The 20,834-nt window shown below is 35.5% G+C and overlaps 1 protein-coding gene across 1 annotated transcript in view; it reads left to right on the top strand.

The window, feature by feature from the left end:
- SPAG16 (sperm associated antigen 16) overlaps positions 1–20,834 on the top strand; it is a 992,367-nt gene that overhangs the window by 864,086 nt on the left and 107,447 nt on the right. The gene's annotated exons all lie outside the window — the stretch shown is intronic.

The following is a 20,834-nucleotide window of genomic DNA, read 5'->3' as shown; positions in this document are numbered from 1 at the left end:
ATGCTTTTCTGAATAACTAACAGAACCAGAATTGCCAGATAGAAACACAATAAAGACATAGGAGACCTGAACGGTATCAACCAACTTGACCCAACTGATCTTTACAGAATACTCAAACTCTAAACCGCATAATCCATATTCATTTCAAGTGTAGATGAAGCATGTACTAAGATCACATCTTGGGCAACAAAAATAAGTTTCAATGATTTTATTTATTCTATTTTAATTTACCTTATTTTATTTGAAAGAGAGAGAGTGTGTGTGTGTGTGTGTGCATGAGCAGAGGAGGGGCAGAGAGAAAGGGAGAGAGAATCCCAAGAAGGCCCCACACCCAGCACGGAGCCTAAAGTGGGACTCCATCTCATCACCACGAGTTCATGACCTGAGATGAAATCTATAGTCAGATGCTCAACCAGTGGAGCCACCCTGGCTCTCCAAATCTCAATGATTTTTAAATGATTCAAGTCATACAAAGTATTTCACTGACTGAAATGGAATTAAATTATAACTCATTCAGTTCCCAAATATTTGGAAGGCAAATAATCCATGGTTCAAGGAATCCAAAAGGGAAATAATAAAGTACTTTGAAATGAATGACAGTGAAAAACAAACATATCAAAAGCTATTGGATGCCACTAAAGCAGACTTTGAGAGGAATTTATAGCACAAAATGATATTACAAAAGACAAAAATGGCTGAAATTAACAACCCCAGCTTTCACTTCAAGAATCCAGAAGACATGAGAATTAAACTTAAAATGAGTAGAAGAAAGGATATAAGGCTAGGTGGAGTTAAGGTGATGGAATAGTAGGACTTTATGTTTGCCTCATCATTTGAATACAGCTAGATAATTATCAAATCATTCTGAACAAGCAGGAAATCTGAGGCCTGAGAGGACAAATTGCACAACTAGAGGGAGAATAAGGGGCCACATCATGGAATGTAGGAGGTACAGAGACATGATTTGGGGGAGGAAATAATCACAAGTGCTATGGAGAGGAGGGAGCCCTGATCACAGAAAGGAGAGAGAGGGGAGAGAGGGAAAGCAGCATGCAGGAGATTGCACAAGAAAAACACTTTGCCAAAACCATTGACTGGAAAACAAGACGGGATGATTATTGCATTTTCACAAGCTGCAGAGCTGGAAGTTTGAAGTTTTTGAAGTTAGCACCATTGCCAGGGTCAAGCCTGGCAGGCTCATTGGTGCTCCCATGGAGGAGGGCAGAGGCCCGGGAGAGGATAGCATACTCTGAGGATTCCCTGAGTCGCACTAGGAGAGAAGTTCCCCTTCTTGGAGTGCATTTGGGAGAGGTGACATTGCCTCTTGGGGACAAAAGAGTCAGCAGGCCCCAGTGAGCTCCCACATTCATAAACATAGAAGTAGAGACACCTGCTGAGGACAGATAACCTGGACACCAGCTTTTTGCTATGCTTTACCATAAAATCCAAGCCCCTGTGCAGTTGTGTAACTGCTTTTCTTGGACAAACTGGCACCAGACACAGTGTGGCAAGACCCTCCATAGAGGATAAGTGTGGGTCCCCATCATGCCAGGTCCCTGAAATTTGGTTTTGAAACCCAGCCATGCACCTGAAATAAAACATAGGATTACTGAACTGCCAGGAGGAGAGACAGCTTGGACACTGATAGGGTGAGAACAGAGATCTGATGTAAGCCTGGGACACAAGAAGAGAGGTTATTCACTCTTCTATGAGTGCTTCCTGAATAATGGCAGGTATGAACTCCTATCTCTGGGGACCAGAGCAGGCCATCACAATATTTCACCCCTCCCATCAGCAAGGACACACTTAAGTGATCCACATAGCATACACAGTGTAGGTTTGAGCCTCTTACACCAAGCCCCATCCCCATGCACTCTGCAGGTGCCTTTTTTATTTGGGATGTGTGATTGGAGTCAGACAAGAGCAGGCACCTCCCCCAAAGACCAGTACAAACCCTTGCATACACCAGGTCTGCTGATCATAGAATGCTCTAGTGGAAATAGGGCCAGGCACAGGCTTTCCTAACACACAAAGACAGAGACCTGGATAAAATGCCAAGACAGAGGAATTAAAGAACAAGAAGAGGTTACAGCCAGGGAGCAAATTAAAACAGATATAAGGAATATGTCTGAACCAGAATTTAAAACAATAATTATAAGGATACTAGCTGGGCTTGTGAAAGGCATAGAAGATGCCAGGAAGTCCCTCACCACAGAGACAAAGGACCTAAAAACTAGTCAGCTCAAAATAAAAAAAAAATACTTTAACCAAGATGCAAAAACAACTGAATGTAATGACTACATGGATGGGAGAAGCAGAATGAATAAGTGATATAGAAGATAAAATTATGGAAAATAATGAAGTTAAAAAGAAGAGGGAAAGAAAAATATTGGATGACTAATGTAGACTTAGAGAACTCAGCAACTCCATAAAGCATAATAACATTTGTATCATAGGAATCCCAGAGGAAAAAGAGAGGGAAAAGGGGGCAGACTGTTTGTTTGAATAAATTAAAGCTGAAAATTTTCCTAATCTGGGAAGGAAACAGATATCCAAATCCAGGAGGCACAAAGAACTCCCCTCAAAATTGATCAACAAAAGTTGGCCTACATCAAAACATATCATTGCAAAATACAGAGATAAAGAAAAAATCCTGAAAGAAGCAAAGGAAAGAATCTCTAAACTGCAAGGGAAGACAACTCACATTACAGAACATCTCTCCACAGAAACCTGGCAGGCCAGAAAGGAGTGGAGTGGCATGATTATTCAATGTGCTAAGTGGGAAAAATATACAGCCAAAAATACCTTATCCAACAAGGTTGTCATTCAGAATAGAAGGAGAGATAAAGAGTTTCCTAGACAAACAAAAAGTAGAGTTTGTGACACCTAAACCAGCCCTGTATGAATATTAAAGGAGATTATTTGAGTGGGAAAGAAAAACCAAAAGCAACAAAGACAAGTAAGGAACAGAGAAAATCTCCAGAAGCACTGACTTTTTATAGGTAATACAATGGGACTAAATTCATATCTGTCAATAATAACTCTGAATGTGAATGGACTAAATTCTCCAATTAAAAGACATTGGACATCAGAATGGATAAAAAAAAATACCCATCTATATGCTGCCTAGAAGAGACTCATTTTAGACCTAGAGACACCTGAAGATTGAAAGTGAGGTGATGGAGAACCATCTATCATGCTATAGACATCAAAAGAAAGCTGGAGTAGCCATACTTATATCAGACAAACTAGATTTTAAACCAAAGACTTTAACAAGAGATAAAAAAGGGTACTATATCATAATAAAGGGATCGATCCAACAAGAAGATCTAACAATTTTAAATATTTATGCCCTAACTTGGAAATACCCAAATATATAAATCAAGTAATAACAAACATAAAGAAACTCATTGATAACAATATAATACTAGTAGGAGACCTTGACACCTCATTTACAACAATGGACAGATCATCTAAGCAGAAAACCAAAAGGTAACCACGGTTTTGAATGGCACACTGGATCAGATTACCTAACAGATGTATTCAGAATGTTTCATCCTAAAGCAGCAGAATACACATTCTTTTTGAGTGCACATGGGGCATTCTCCAAAATAGATCATGTACTGGATCACACATGAGGCCTCAACAAATACAAAAAGATTGAGATCATACCATGTATATTTTCAACAATTCTATGAAACTTGAAGTCAACCACAAGAAAAATTTTGAAAAGACCAAAAATACATGGAGGTCAAAGAGCATTCTACTAAAGAATGAATGGGTTAACCAGGAAAATAAAGAAGAAATAAAAAAAAAATACATGGAAGCAAATGAAAATTAAAACACTACAGTCCAGAACCTTTGGGGTGCAGCAAGGAGGATATATATAGCAATACAGTCTTACCTCAAGAAGCAAGAAAGCTCTCAAATACACAACCTAACTTATACTTAAAGGAGCTAGAAAAGGAACAGCAATAAAGCCTAAACCTAGGACAAGAAGGGAAATAATAAAAATTAGAACAGAAATAAATGACATAGAAACAAACAAACAAAACCCAGTAAGGCAGATCAATGAAACTAAGAGCTGGTTCTCTGAAAGAATTAATAAAATTGATGATCCCCTAGTCAGAGAAAGGACCCAAATAAAAAACATCATGAATGAAGAGGAGAGATCACAACCCACACCACAGAAATACAATCTTGAGAGAATATTATGAAAATTGTATGGCAACAAATTGGGTAATCTGGAATAAATGGATAAATTCCTAGAAACATACAAACTACCAAAACTGAAACAGGAAGAAATAGAAAATCTGAACAGACCCATAACCAACAAAGAAATTGAATCAATAATCAAAATTCTCCCAACAGATAAAAATCCAGGGCCAAATGGCTTCCCAGGGGAATTCTACCAGACATTTAAAGAAGAGTTAATATCTATGCTTTGCAAACTGTTCCAAAAATATAGAAATGGAAGGTAAACTTCCAAACTTATTCTATGAGTCTAGCATTAGCTTGATTCCAAAACCAGACAAAGAACCCAGTAAAAGGAGATTTACAATACCCCTGATGAACATAGATGCAAAAATTCTCAACAAGATACTAGCAAATTAAATCCAACAGTACATTAAAAGAATCACTCACCATGATCAATTAGGATTTATTCCTGGGCTGATGAGGTGGTTCAATATTCTCAAATCAATCAATGTGATACGTTACATTAATAAAAGAAAGGATAAGAGCCATATGATTCCTCAATAGATGCAGAAAACACATGTGACAAAACACGGCATCCATTTGTTGTTGAGGGATAAATACCTTCAACAAAGTAGGGATAGAGTAAATATACCTCAACATCACAAAGTCCATATACAAAAGACCCACAGCTAACATCATCTTGAACAAGGGAAAACTGAGAGCGTTTCCACTACAGTGAGGAACAAGACAGGGATGTCCACTCTCACTATTGCTATTTAACATGGTACTGGACGTCCTAGCCTCAAAAATCAGACAAAGAGATAAAAAGCATCCAAATCAGGAAGGAAGAAGTTAAACTTTCACTATTTGCAAGTAACATGATACTCTGTATAAAATCCAAAAGACTCCACCAAAAAATTGCTAGAACTGATACATAAATTCAGTAAAGTTGCAGGCTATAAAATCAATGTACAGAAATCCATTGCCTGTCTATACACCAATAATAAAAGAGCAGAAAGAGAAATCAAGGAACTGATCCTATTTACAACTGTACCAAAAACCATAAGATACCCAGGAATAAACCTAACCAGGAGAAAAAAGAACTATAAAATACTTATAAAAGAAATTGAAGGTGTCACAAAGAAATGGAAGAAACATTCCAAGCTCATGGATTGGAAAAATAAATATTGTTAAAATATGTATACTACCCAAAGCAATCTATACATTTAATGTAATCTCTGTCAAAATACCACCAGCATTTTTAAGAGCTATAGAAAATAATTCTAAATTTTTATGGTGCCACAAAAGACCCCAAATAGCCAAAGCAATACTGAGACACCAAACCAAAGCTGGAGGCATCACAATTCTGGAGCCCAAGCTATCTTACAAAGCTGTAGTCATCAAGACAGTATCAGACTGGCACAAAAACACACACATCAATCAATGAAGCAGAATAGAAAATGCAGACATGGATCCACAATTATATGGTAAACTAATCTTTAACAAAGCAGGAAAGAATATCCAATAGAAAAAAAGACAGTCTCTTCACTAAGTGGTAGTGGGAAAACTGTACAGCAACATGCAAAAGAATGAAACTGGACCGCTTTCTTAGACCATACACAAATGAATACCAGTGGGTCTTGTTTCTAATTTTTTATTCTGTTAATTTAATATTCCATGAAGTTAATGTATTTTACAAAATGTTCATGTTTAGACATTATGTTGTTCATTTCTTCTAAATGCAGAGGAGCTTTTATATTGTAATTGTGTGGTTTCCAAGTTGCCCTGGCTACTTATCTAACAGGAAGTGGTTTACCAGATATATTCTTCATTTTGACTAAGGACTTAAAGAGAGATAATTGTTTAATTCTCATATTTATTTTTTCTACAAACTTAGCTTCAACATTTTAGAGCTGAAAAGGATCACAGAACTCTTGTAGGCTATCACCTCATGATATGAAGGCCAAATGTGAATCCAATTTAAATGCCTAGGTTAAAATCTAAAGAATAATTAGTGGCAGAGTTGGAACCAAAATTCAAGTCTCATAATATCTACTCCAAAATTCTACATGAGACATAATGCAGGCCACTTCAACTTGATATATTATATATGGTGGCATAATGGATTTTCTAAATAGATTGAAAAAAGTCTGCATGGACTGACAGATTGTTTGAGAGGAGACAAAAAGGATCACAGCAGGTTCTGATGAAATAATGATAGGAGTTATTATCTACATCAGATACTGACTCAGTAACTCAGTATGAGATATATAGACAACAGCAACCAATATTCTAAAATATTTGTGGTATGGAAAAAAATATACAGTTTAGAAAAAGCACAAAAATATATGCTGGGTGATTATTAATTATTATTAATGATTCCAGTGATTGCCAGTCTTCTGTCAGTAAATTGATTTTACTCTGGTTTCCTAACTGGATAATTTGTTTGTCTTACCTACATAAGTTATTTTGTTGCATTATTATCATAATTATATGTATGAATCATTTTTCTTGAAAGTGTGAGGACTCTTTTGTTCTTGTTAATTTATGGCTTAATAATAATAGCAACAACAAAAAATAGCAAACACTTATAGGGTGATAAATATATGCCTGCCACAAATTAGCACTCTATAACAACTTATATATTTTCACTCCTTTAAAATACATCAGCCACTTCTAAATACATTACATATTTTAGCTCCTTTAATTGTCACAAAAACTTTTAAGTTTGGTGCTTTTACTATCTCCATTTTACAGATAAGTAAACCAAGGAAAATATACTAAGTTGTGGAGCAGGATAAACTCTGAGATAATGTTCTTAACCACTTTTAAAACATGTAAAACTAGCTTTAAAAAAAAATGTTTGACACTTTAGCTAAAATTGAGAGGAAAGGTTACATTCCAAACTAATAGTTTCTGCTGATATTGGCAGGATTTTTGCTGCTCCAGTAATTTCTGTTTAATGAGCAAATTGCTTTAAGTACTCATATGCCACTGTGGCACTAAGAATAAAGATACTTAGTCAATTTCTCTCTCATTTGTGATAATTCCAATGCTGCCTATTTGTACAATAGCACTCTGAATTTAATTTAAAAAATATGACATTAAGAAATTAATATTATAAACAAAAAACTAATGCAAAAAAGGGAGCAATAAAATCTATAATTTATTAAATAAAACACATTAGAATCATTCATTACAATGTTGTTATGAAAACAATGATTAATACTCAAAATGTATTTTATTGATTTGAGCTCATCAGTAAGGAGACCTACAGACATGTAGCAATAAACACCATACATATATACATAGGGATATTAATGAATGTCCATAGCTTCATATAGCAACCTCCTTTCTTCAGGGGTTATATCTGGTAGTGGATGTCCCCTGAAAGAGTCTGCTCCATGCATCAGAACACCAAAAGGCCTTTCCATGTCACTAATAAGGCCTCATTATTTTATGTCATATTGCTTTTTCTTTTCCCCTTTGTTTTGATGAATTTTATCAGTCCTCCAAAACCCAGTTTAATTAACTTATCTCTGAAGTTTGCCTTTAATTTGATTCCTTTTTCCTGTGACTTTTCCACAGCACTGAAGTCTGTACACCACATCTAGCTCTCAGTTATATGGTCCGGGATGTTAAGTATTGATTCTAATTACCAGACTGTGTATGTATTAAATAATATACACCTTGAGGATGGGGTCTCTGTTTTATGTTTCTTTAACTCCCCAGCACTTAGCACACAGCCACAGACTCTTAGGAGCACTCTGATCCTTTTGCTTTTGTCTACTTTAAAAAAAAAAAAAAAGAGCATTTTGCATTTTAATGTACAATAGTGACTTTCGCAGGCTCCTGAACTCACTTCCTTCCAGACACACCAAAACTACAGCTGCACACACAGCAATTCCCTCTGAAAAAATCCAAAACCTAGCTGAGTAATTCCTATACATTAAGCTAATGACCAAATAACCACATGGAAGCAGGTAAGAAAGACTGAAATGCATTCTTACCATAAACCATACCCCCTAGCACAGCAACATAAAATCAAAAAGGAACTCACAGCTCCCAGCTTCTCCGATATCTGAAAGGTTTGGACCCCACATCTAGCACCCCAACTTTTAAGACTTTCACCTGAGGGATGGGCAACCAAAACACTCAACTCTTAAAGCCAACAAAGCTTATGTCCATGAAAGCCAAAGACTGTAACATTAGTCTTACCAGGACATGCTGTGGCCATCTCTACAGGGCTCAGCACAGAGGAGGAGGAAAGAAATGCCTGTGTCCCAGATTTTCTCCCAAAGAGGCCTATTTGCATATTTAAAAACTGAGAATGCCAACTCCATATTCTCCCTCTGGCACTGCAGGTCACCCTGTCTCCCTGGAAGGAGCTTGTAAACATGTGTAGCTAGACTTACCAAGAAAAAAAAGAGACAGGACTCAAATAAATAAAATTAGAAATAGGAGATATTACAGCTGATATCATGCAAATACAAAAGATCATAAGAATCTACTATGAAGGGGTGTGTGTGGGTGCCTCAGCCACTTGAGCATCCAACTCTTGATTGCAGCTCAGGTCATGATCTCATGGTTTGTGTATTTGAGCCCCAAGTCAGGCTCCATGCTAAAACCATGGAGCCTGCTTGTGATGCTCTCTCTCTCCCTCTGTCCCTCCCACTGTCTCTCTCTCTCTCATTCCCTCAAAATAAATAAAATGTAAAATAAGATGTTTACAAGCAAAACAAAACAAGAAAAGAATCTATTATGAATAATTGTATACCGACAAATTGGACAACCTAGAGGAAATGGATAAATTCCTGAAAAATACAGCCTAACAAGACTGAATTATGAAGGCAGAGTATGATAAACCTACAGCTGACATCATGTGTAATGGTTGAAAGCTGAAAGCTTTTTCTCTAAGATCAGGAACAAAACAAGGGTGCCCACCGTCACCACTTCATTTAACATAGTATTGAAGGTCCTAGCCAGAGAAATTAGGTAAAACGAAGAAATAAAAGACATCCATATTGGAAAAAAAGGGAGTAAAACTATCTCTCTTTATATATGGCATGATATTACATGTAGAAAACCCCAATGTCTTCACCAAAAAAGTGTTAGAAGTAATAAACGAATTCAGTAAAGTTGCAAGATACAAAATCAATGTACAAAAATAAGTTGCATTTATACACACTTACAATGAGCTATTAGAGAAATTAAGAAAATAATCCCATTTATAATTGCATAAAAAAGAATTAAATACTAGCAATAAATTTAACCAAAGAGGTGAAAGATCTATTTTCTGAAACCTGTAAGATGTTGATGAAAGAAATTGAAGAAGACACAAATAAGTGGAAAGATAATTTATACTCTTGGACCAGAAGTTAATATTGTTAAATACTACTACAAACAGCCTGCAGTTTCAATTCAATCTCTATCAAAATTTTAATGACATTTTCCACAGAAAAGGGAAAATAATCCTAAAATTAGTATGTAACAACAAAAGACCCCAAATAACCAAAGCAATCTTGAAAAAAGAGTGGTACAAACTTTCAGCTTAAGATGAATAAGGTCTGAGGATCTAATGTAAAACATAGCAGCTACAGTTCATAATACTATATTATATAGTGGAAATATGCTGGAAAAGTAGAACTTAAATGTTTTCACCTAAATAAATAAATAAATAAATAAATAAATAAGGTAGGTAGGTAGGTAGGTAAGTGATAGATGTGTTGATTAACTAGATGGAGAAATCCTTTCACATGTATAGGTATATCAAGTCACTACAATATACACTTTAAATATCTTAAATTTTATTTTTCAATTATACCTCAATAAAGCTGAATTTTTTTTAAGTCCATATTCCTTTGGAGGTGGGCGTAGTACTAATTAACATAAAGGAAGAGTGAGCGAAGAGTTTTCTTCCCCAAAGGGTTCTGGATCATGCTCTGTTGAGGTCTGTAGAAGCAGAAATTTTTAAATCCAGCCACATATTTATTAGGTTGAATGTGACTGATACCCTCATTGGAAAGGAAAGTCTGTTGGTACCTCTAATCTAGTCCAAATTCATTACCAAATAATTCTTTATCAAAGAATATCCAGTGATCTCAAAATGTTTATGCTAGTGCTTATTTAACTTATTTCTCCAAAATCCACATAACACCTCAAATAATACTATAAAAGGACTAAATAGAGTGTTTTTTTTTAAATAATAGTGGTGACTTGTTCTAATGTTCCTTGGCTGAATGCTTTAGAACATTAAAAATGATTAATGCACCTGTGAAAGTATTAGTGCTCCCCATAATAGGCTAATGGTAGATCACCTTATTGAATGCCATCTCCCTTGTCTCTTAAGTTGAGTTATAACTGCCTAGAAAGATTGTATTTTCTAATTATTTTAGAGTTACTGAATTAGCTATGAATTAAGCTAGAAAGATGAACTTAGTGATTAATAAATAAAGCCCTTTGCAAAGCATGTTTTTAGTCACATATTAATTTTGACACAAGATTTCCCAAATCCCACTATTACACCCACAAAAATAAAATCTTAGTTTTTCATGTCTTTCCTCCTTACATATTTAGCAATTCCAGCACATTGCATGGTCTGCTGTTAACTTCTAAACCACTTCATATTGTGGTATTCATCGAAATGTTGACTTTGAATGATTATTGAGCTCCATCCGTATATGCGCTGAAAGTATCTGAAAGTAAAAATAACTCTACTCTTCACATTCTGTTTCTTTTATCTTTTCTCTATTATAAGAACTTATCAGTGATTTCTTTCTGTATCCCATTATAGGAATGGCATCATGAAATAAAATATATGCTGACAGTTCACAGATTTATTATTGTATTTCATATATTCACATTTTAAAGAGTGATGTTTCTCAGTTAAATGAATCCAAAAAGATTAAATCTTTTTAAAAGGAATCAATTCTATCAGAGTGGTATTTTTTGCCAGCATGTCTTGATCAGACTATAATTGGGTATGGGCTTACCGAGACTGCAGTACTTTTCATCTATTCATCTACTTGAGGTAGAATTATTTTTAATCCTAATATATTAGAATATTGATTTTCTGTCTAATCATTACAATCGAATGCATTCATATTAGTGCATCTCAATAAAAGCATCACACCAATAGAAAATTACATTTTGAAAGTAGATTTGAGTCACGTACTTGAAAAATCAGTGCGTGTAGAAATTAAAAAGTCCAATTTTCATAGATATTAGCTTAAATTGTTTCCAGTGACTAAACTTCTGGAAGAACCTAGCTCTAGGACAAGTTGTGATCACCTGTCTCCTTGAACTCAAAATTTGCTACTGCTCACTTGTCATCTATCAACAGTGACTATGGCTGATACCCAATCTGAGTCAACAGCAAATCGTGGACATAGTCACAGGAACTCCACTGAAATCCTGATGTTTGGCTATATATATTCCACCCTTATATGGCTGTAAACAGCCTGCTTTATACCTGCATATACATCTCCCTTTCCTAAAGGGAGTTTGTCAAATGAAACATAGTAATGCTGATGTCTAATCTTACTGTCTTTCCCAAGGTGCTCGTCTGATGCCAAACTACAAATCTAGCTAGATCTTGAGTATGCAACCAACATTAATGACTGTTCTAATACAGACTTAATTTTATTATCTCACAGGAAGGAGAATGCTTGGTGTATTGCAGACTAATGCTTGTGCCCATATTCCTCTGGGAGTTCTAGATCTGTAGTCATGGTCTCAGTGCTCTCTATACAGGGTTTAGTGAAATCAGGCTAATTGACTTGTGAGGTTGAGGATAAAAAGATGGCATCCAGATCTAGCATTAAGAGGTAGTTCATGTCCATGCTAGATAGTGCTCTGGTTACCACTTCACTGCATTTATGAGATCAGAATCTCTGTTTTCATCATCACTTTCTGCCGAGTCATGCAGTTGGCATCCAAGAAGAGAAAGTAGGCAGGACATTTTATGACTGGTGAATCTGTGTGATAACTACCTAATCAATGCATGCTCTATTATACAACCAATTTTTTGTTCATATCCATACCATGAGGAATATGTTTTTTTTTATTCTAAACTTATTTCATTCTCTAATGAAATACCCTTTTCCAACTAGCATTTCTTAAGTATATATATTTTTGCATCTTACCCACAATAAGCAATCCCTAAGGGATTCTGAATACCCTCCTTCTCCAAGCTCCCCTTAATTGGAAAAGAAAGTATGTAATATCAGACCAGGGTAACCAATCTTGAATACATTCTCAAACCATTTCCTTAGCCATCTTCAGTTAATTTATCTTTCTAAAAGTTTCCCTTTAATTAATAGGTTCAGATGTGATTTTCTCCAAGAAATAATGACATCTTGAAATACACAATTCTACTTCTCAGTCTACATAGTGTACTTATAGATAGTGTGAAAACTGCCCTCACATACCTCTTCTTTTTTTCTTAATTAAAAAGAATGAAACAGAAATTATCACAAGAAAGATTAATACCAATGGTGTACATTTAAAAATTAAGAATTGTAAACTTTCAAGAATAAAAGTATTTCCATACTAATAAGTTAAATTATTCAAAGAAAACAATATTTTGCATGGGTTTTAGTATGTGAATCATTTCCTTTATGATGAAAATGATCATGTTTAATGATGTGAATCATATCTTTTAACAGTTATGATAAATCTCCCAAATCCGAACTGAAAATTGTGTGTCAGAGGCTTCCAAGTTAAAAACAAAAGAAATGCCCTCCCCGGGTACGTTAGTGATTTTTAGAAATGTATTCTGCCTCGATTTATGCATTTGAATACCACTTGCTAAATTCACCTGCTGCACTAATGTGTACTTTGGTTTCATGCAGAGATAAAGATAACTCATTATATCCTTTTAATAACTTGAATCCAAATGGCTATGGAGAAAATAATTTTCATCCTGGGTAAGTTTAGTTGTATCCTTAAGGTGTACTTGGGCCTGCCTTTGAGTCTTTAGCGTAGGTTTCTGCGTTTCATATTTGTTTAGGGTAGGACTAGGACATTTCCGGTTATGTTAATCCTCTTATAAGTCTCAATTCTCATGGACAGAAATCTATATACTGGCCTCCCTCCATGTGTCCTAGCCTAGTGAGCTGCATTGATTTGATTTCTAGAAATTTGATCATCCACACTAATGATCTTTTATCACCTTATGTATGGACAGCCCAAGACATTGGGTTATTATTTGACTTGAACAGCAATCTATCCTTACAATAAAAGTGATTTATACTTATTTTTCAGAAGTATCATTCAGTAACTCTAACCAAAAGGTTTTCTACAGTGGAATATAATTAGGACCCTATTTCTGTACGGTCTTTGCATTTCTTGCTTTCAGGCAAATTACCTCATTTCGTTTCTGTTGGGACAGATCCTGCTGACAAAGCATTCAAGTCAGGGCTAATCACTGTCAAAGTGAAGTGGAAAATGGAAGCAACCTTTTTTTTTTCTTTTTTTCCAAAAAAAAAAATCACTTAGTATAAAAAAACCATGATTACAGAAAATAACTAAACAAATAAAACTACCTATAAATATCTTATTACATAATTTTAAATGACTAAACTGTTGTTAAAATGTTTTTAACTAAACAAAATATATTTTAAAAAAAGATAAGTCAAACCAAATATTTACTTTAAGTAAATTGAATCTATCACATGTCTATATTAGTGTGATCCTCAAGAAAATGAATCACCACTAATATTTGTGAATGGTGCAATATACACTTGCTATACAAACTAAGAGTAGTATGTGCATTCCTGAAAAAAGAAAACAACTTTGTGAATTTTAAATCACTTGTTATGTAATTTTAAGGGCTTCTTTCTCCTAGATCTTTCTCTTATCATCTGTCAAAGGATTCCCAGAATTCAATTACATTTTATTTATTTGGATATATTTGGGAAAACTTCTCTAAAATGTCATTTTATTTTTAGTAAAATTGAGAAATGTTAAGCCAAACTTAACCTTGTTGTAAGGCTTAAATAAGGCAGGTCACAGCTTTGGTGTGTAAGAGTTCCATAAATATTAGCTATTTTCAAAAGTTTTTCATTATTCCTGATGATTATCCCTAACATTCACTAGTTTAAAAGGTCTCCAAATTAAACAATTTTTCTTTTTTCTTGTTTCACATGATTTTTTTTTTTCCAATTCCTCTATCCATGATTCTTTTCCAGGAACTTTTTGTTTATTTCCAAAATAAAATTCCTGAAATGAGCAGTCAAATGTGAATTCCATACTGGGCTAATGACCAAAAAATGGCAACATATCATTTAATGTGGGTTTTTTTTAATGTTTATTTATTTATTTTGGGAGGGAGAGAGAAAGAACAGGAGCAGGAGTTTGAGAGGGGCAGAGAGAGAGGCAGAGAGAGAGAGAATCCCAAGCAGGCTCCACACTGTCAGCACACAGACCTCGATGTTGAAAACCATGAGATTAGGACCTGAGCTGAAACCAAGATTGGGACGCCCAACTGACTGAGCCACCCAGACACCACCACCCCATTTAATTATTTTTCCTGTTGTTCTTGTTGTTTTTTTAAGAACTTCATGATATATGATTAAGATTTGTTTCTGTTTTTTTCCCCAAATTTCTTTTTGCTTTTCTATATTATTAGGCAATGATCTCTGCCTTTATTAAGCTACCTATAATGATTTTTAAGTGAAGAGATTATTGTTAATTTAAATATATCTCTATGCACTAACAATTTTAAATCTGTCTCATAATGACATTATTGATTTGTCTACTGGAGTTGTTATATTTTTATCTAGGTCTGATAACTTTTAATGTATTACAACTTTTCCTGTGGCTCAACATTACATGAGTAACATTCCACTTTATTATATAATAAATGGATAGATTGAATATTAGCAAATACTTGCTCAAGTAATTTTATTTCCTTTCTACAAATAAGTACGTTAACTATTTGCCTTGGATTACATTTCCTTAATAATGCAATCAATACTATTCTATGAATAATATTTTTCACATATTTTAAATATTTTTTCTTCTTAAGTTCCATTTATGTTAATAGTTACATAACGTAAGAATTTATGGATGACCTTATTAATATTGAGTTATACTTATTCATTTGGGATTTCTAAAATTGTTTTGGGAAGTCTTAAGTTTACACTAAGTGCTGACTTATTTGTCTCCCAAATTCTAAAATATGGCTAAAGTCCTAAAGTTCAATTTTGAATTTTTAGTTTTATTACTTATTTAAGTCAGGTGCACAGACTCAAGACTAGAGAGTGTCTCTGGATTTTAATCTAACCTCTAACACTTACTAGTGAAACCTTGAGTAAGATACTTCACATCTTCTTGAATATCTTGTTGAATTTGGAAGGATGGCTGCTTTTAGGATAACTGCAAGTGGGAAGAAGAGAAATTCCATTGCAGTGGAATAGCATAATGAAGACCTGAACAAGAAATGGTCAGGAGACCCAGAGAGATTTGACTGAGCCAGAGGAGGCATATGTTGGGATGAGCTAGGAAATGTTTGGAAATGATAGTTCTGTTGGGTTGGGTTCACATTATGGAAGACCTGAAACATCCAGAAAACTAACAGTGGAGCAGAAGGGTATCATGAGAGCTGTTTCAATAGGACATTCATGCATGCAGAAAGAGAAATAAACAATGAATATCATTATAAAGCAAGAAAGTAGCTACTGTGTTATCCTGATGTATAGTGAAGAAGGTTGAACAGAATGTGATTTTAAAAAGAGGGAGGGGTGCCTGGGTGGCTCAGCTGGTTAAGCATCCAACTCTTCATTTTGGCTCAGGTCATGATCTCACGGTTCAGTTCCTGAGATGCAGCCCCGCCGGCTTCGCCCTGACAGCACAGAGCCTACTTGGGATTCTCTCTCCCCCTCCCCCTCTGTCACTCCCCTCCTCTCAAAATAAATAAATAAATAAACATTAAAAAAAAAGATGTAACACTGTGAGAGGACCCTAGCGGAAAATTGTGTGGATGGAGGCTCCAGAGCCCATCATCTCCCAGTCACAATTCCTCGCTTCATCTATCTTTTCCCACTGTTTTTCAGTAGCAAGAAAGGAAGATTTAAAAGTGGAGTGAGGGGAGCATCAGTACATGGGCAGGCAGCAGTGGGAGCAGTCAGGAGATAGGATAATGGTACTGCCATCTTGAGTAGCTTCTTTTGTGCAGACACCAAAGAATACACCTTTCCACCTGTTAACAACATTTCTGAAAAACAAGCTTGCTGTTGAATTTGTGAATAGTTGTATTTATTATTAAACACATTAAGCTGATTTAGAGACTATTATTTCCTTTTGTTGGTTCAGTTGTCGCAACCTCAGTTTAGAAAATTAAAAAGGTTCTCCATTGCCCTCCAAATAGGAGTAAAAGCATGAGTGATTTCATCTTGAATCTAAGGCCATCTAGGGAGACAATGTGGTTATCTTGAGGTAAATATATATTTTTTCCTTCTTACCAAATCATGCATAAATATTTCTCTTATTGGTTTTGCCTGTTTAAACTTAAATATGGAAATGTACTTTTCAAGACTTTGTGGACTTCTGGCTTCTAACTGAATGATGATGATGAATGAAACAAGATTGGAAATGTTTTGTCATTTATCTTCACTAGCTTGTTTTTTCACAGAGCATTAATAACAAAGAGGTGATTGTACTGATTTTGTAGTCTTCTGTATAGCCAGCTTCTTTATTATACTAGCCTTGGTCACCTTGGTGACCATGTTCCCTTCTGACCTTTTTTTTTTCTTTTAAGAAGATTTTCTTTCCAGCTTATGAATCCCAAGTGGCTTAATGAGTGCCTCTGTAGGTAGCCTATTGTGCACAGTTGCAATAACGCAAAACAGTGCACTAGAAATGCAACACAGCAGTAATCCTATTAGCAAAGGCAGCCAGTGTCAGAGATATCATAAAAAGCAGTTTGACTGAGATGGGAGGGCATTCTGGCTCATCCATGGGCTGCTGAACAAAGGACTCTCTTAACCTCATCATCAGGTACCTGACTATGGATCCTAATTTTCATTTAGGGATGGAGTCCCTTGCTTATCATGCTACTATTCAATGACAAACTGTTATTCTTGCCTGCTTTGCTACTAGCACTGTATTTGGGACTTTTTTTTTTTTTTAACAAGGACCAGTAATGAAAGTTGAAGGCTGTCACTGTGAAGAAATCTCTCCTCCTCGCCCCCACTTTTGTAGGCTCTGAAATTTGAATTAAAAAAATATTTAAGGAAATATTTCCTACATTAACTTATGTAACTCTAAACCCCAATTCTAGACCCTCAATCTTAAATAAATGAATAAAAATAGTTTTCTTTAATTGTTCAACTGGATATTTTGTCTCAAGATTATATTAGTGTTACATAATATAAATTCTCATAGCTGACTCTCATCCAACAACTTGAAAAGCAGCTGATATTCTGCCCACATCTTAACCATCCTTCTTGTTCTTACCTTCAAGCTTATATCTGCTATATCTAGCATTTCACCAAATGGTCAGTAGGCCTGATTTTTCCAGACCTTGTACAGGAAGCACTGCAATCCAAACTAATTAATAAAAGAGCTCTCATTATCAGATTATTAACAGAACTTAATGAAATAAGCATGGATAGATAATGCAACAAAAAAGTAGAAAGTCTAGAAAGAACATCCCCTTGTTAGAAACACCCCAAGTTGTAGTTCCTGCTCCTGATTACTGGATGTAAATTGAAAGTATGTTCATACTGTAGAAAATTAGAGCCAGAACTCCATTAGAGATCTTCAACTGTAGCCCTCTGACTTAACTGTTAAGAAAACCACATCCAAGTACCGTCCATTTTCTGACCAGTGTCACACAGAGACTATTTCAACATAGGACAAGAATCCAAGTGTTCTGACTTCTACCCTAACGTTCTTTCCACTTCATTTTCCTGCCACAAAGTACAAGTCATTAACATTAACATAAAAAGTAATTTGAGCACATGCTTCATTGAAAACAGACTATGTTATAATATCAAAGATGTTCCAAGTCCAGAAATATAACCATTACAGCGTGAACTGAACAATGGGTCTCCCAAATGAAGTGAGCACAACTCTTGACTCATTCTCCTTTCTGAGAGATGCCTGTCAGTCACTTAAGACGGAAGATTTCCAAACCCATATTAGTACATTTCTAGAACAGTTTAGATGTTTAGACCCCAACTATCCCAGTGGTTACTTTTAAAAGTGATGTAAACAAGGGGTTTATTAATTCACAAAACAAATAGACCAGAGGTAGGGAAGTTACAGAGTCAGTTAATTCATCAGTTTCACAACGTCAAAATTCCCGTTCTCCCTCATTCCATTTACTTTGCTTTTCTGATATCACTATGTTTCCTGGCATTGTGTGCAAGAGTGGGAAGAAAAAAACAGTTGCAAATCTCTGCCTAGGTATCATTTTCAGAGTTGAGGAAAACATTCCCACTCTCCCCAATAGATTTCCCCTTACAGATCATTAGTCAGAATTATATCACATGTCCTTGTCTACACCAATCACTGTCAAGAAAATGGAATTACCACAATTGGCTTGGAGTTTCCAACCTTCATTTCCCCTGAAACACAAAGCCTCTAAGCATCTGGACAAAATCAGAGTTCTGTCAGAGAAAAAGAATTAGAAAGTATTTGAGGGAGGATGGTGATTGATTCATATAATTTGGGTATATTTCTTAATTACTAGGCATGTGTTTCTTTTAGAAGATATTTAGGCTGTAAGACATTATCAGATCCCAGGATTTATCAGCATCTGACAGGCGACTACTACTTGCCACAAATCTGGAAATATCTGATGCATGCAATAACATGGCACCTGAGAATACGTACTTCTGTGCCCATTATGATTGATCTGCCATACTTGGAGGAATCATTATTCTACTCACAGAAGCAGGAAACAACAAATGTTAGAGAACAAGACTTTTAACTTAAGAAATAATGGAAGATTTAATTCACTTCCTTGACCCCACTCCTCAAATAATCTCATTGACTCTCCCAGAAACTGCACTCGTGGACTATTTATCAGGCTCCGTGGCAGCTCAGAATTTAGACCAGATCTAATGTAGCAGGGTAGTATTTTAAAGTCTGCAAGTGGGGTAGGCAGAGGTAAGAACAGGCATCTTGCCTTCAAAGTACACTGAATAGACTCATTGGACTCGCAGAGAGTTCCTGACATAGGTATTTCCAGAACCTAATCTGAAGAAGAGGCAAACCTGAGGCGAGGAGCTAGATAAATTATGAGCAATTAAAAAGATGCCGATCTTTTTCAACTTTCCTTATAGTAAGATCTTGCTTTTTACATTGTTTCTTCTGAAGCACTCTCATTATGTTGCTAGAAACCTTTAGGTGACATATACCTAATATAATTTAGAAACAATTCCAGCTATGACAATTCCTTTGGATGACTGATTCCTTCCCCTCCCCCTCCCAGCTAGGCTTCAAAGTAGAGAAAAGATTTTAACGATGCAGGTGAGTTTGGACTGTGAGGGGTTCCTTGATGTTAGGCTAAATTATTTGGATCTACGTTAAGGAGCTAAGAAAACCAGAGGAAGTGCTTCAATAGAGTAGTGAAAGAGAGAAATCAGAGTTTCAGAGAGACTAATGTGTGGATTGTGTAGGACAGGAGACTGAAACAGGCAAAGAGACTAAAGGCAGAGAATCAGCTAGTGAAACACTGCATGGTTCAAATGGAAGAAATAAACTCCTAAACCAAGGAAATGACTCAGGCAGAAGGAGCCATTAGAAAAGAATAACAATAGGAAATAATGGAGGATTATATATGGAAAACTAGGTGGAAGTAGGAAATAGTGACAGAGTTTGACTCTGTGGCCAAGGCTGGGTGATGGATACAATCACAGAAATGGAGATTTCATTTTATTTGATTAGCTTATACGTCTCTTTAAAAAGGTCCCGTTGCTTTCTTTCCTTTCCCCGTGACAGCCAAGCTAGACAAGATGGTCAGTCCCACATAAAAATAAACATGAAATTTCCCATCTTACACAAGTTTTATAATCAAGCCAGCCAAACATTTCCTAAAAACCTAACGTGTAGGAAATATACCTCCTGCTGTAAAGGAATCCAGGCACGGAGTTAATACTAATACAAATAGGAATAAACACGGATGCTGAAAATCACCCCAGTTAGTTCTGGTTTATAGTATACGTGGTATATATGAAGGAGACCTTTAGATCAATGAGGGTTAAAATAGCCAGGCAAGGCCATCTGAGCCTGGAATCATTTATCCCACCAGAAATTTTGCATGAACAATGATTGAATATTTAACCATTTGACTAGTGAAGATATTAGTAAGATTTTAAGTAGATGATAAAGCAAGCATTCCTTGTTGATATTAATACTTGCAGAATCATGGTTCTTGGCACAGTTCTACCTAGGGATACCAAGTATGGCTGCTCAAACCTACACAGTCAAAGGTGGTGGCCCTGATTCTTCCCTTCAGTAGGTTAAATTGATCTATTACCCAAATGCTTTAATCCACTTAAAAGCACCGCATCACACACACAAAAGTAAATGTCATGAATTACAACATTTATCCTAATTATTTTAGACCATTTTTGAACGTACAGAAGTACTAATATATATTCCAATAATAAATATGGGACATAGTT

This window comes from Lynx rufus, unplaced genomic scaffold (genome assembly GCF_022079265.1).
Source record: "Lynx rufus isolate CCGP_SWC_20201006 ecotype Redwood Valley unplaced genomic scaffold, mLynRuf1.p SCAF_2, whole genome shotgun sequence".
Taxonomy (NCBI): Eukaryota; Metazoa; Chordata; class Mammalia; order Carnivora; family Felidae; genus Lynx; species Lynx rufus.
Note: the sequence above shows the minus strand (reverse complement) of the source record. Positions and strands in the feature narration are given on the sequence as shown.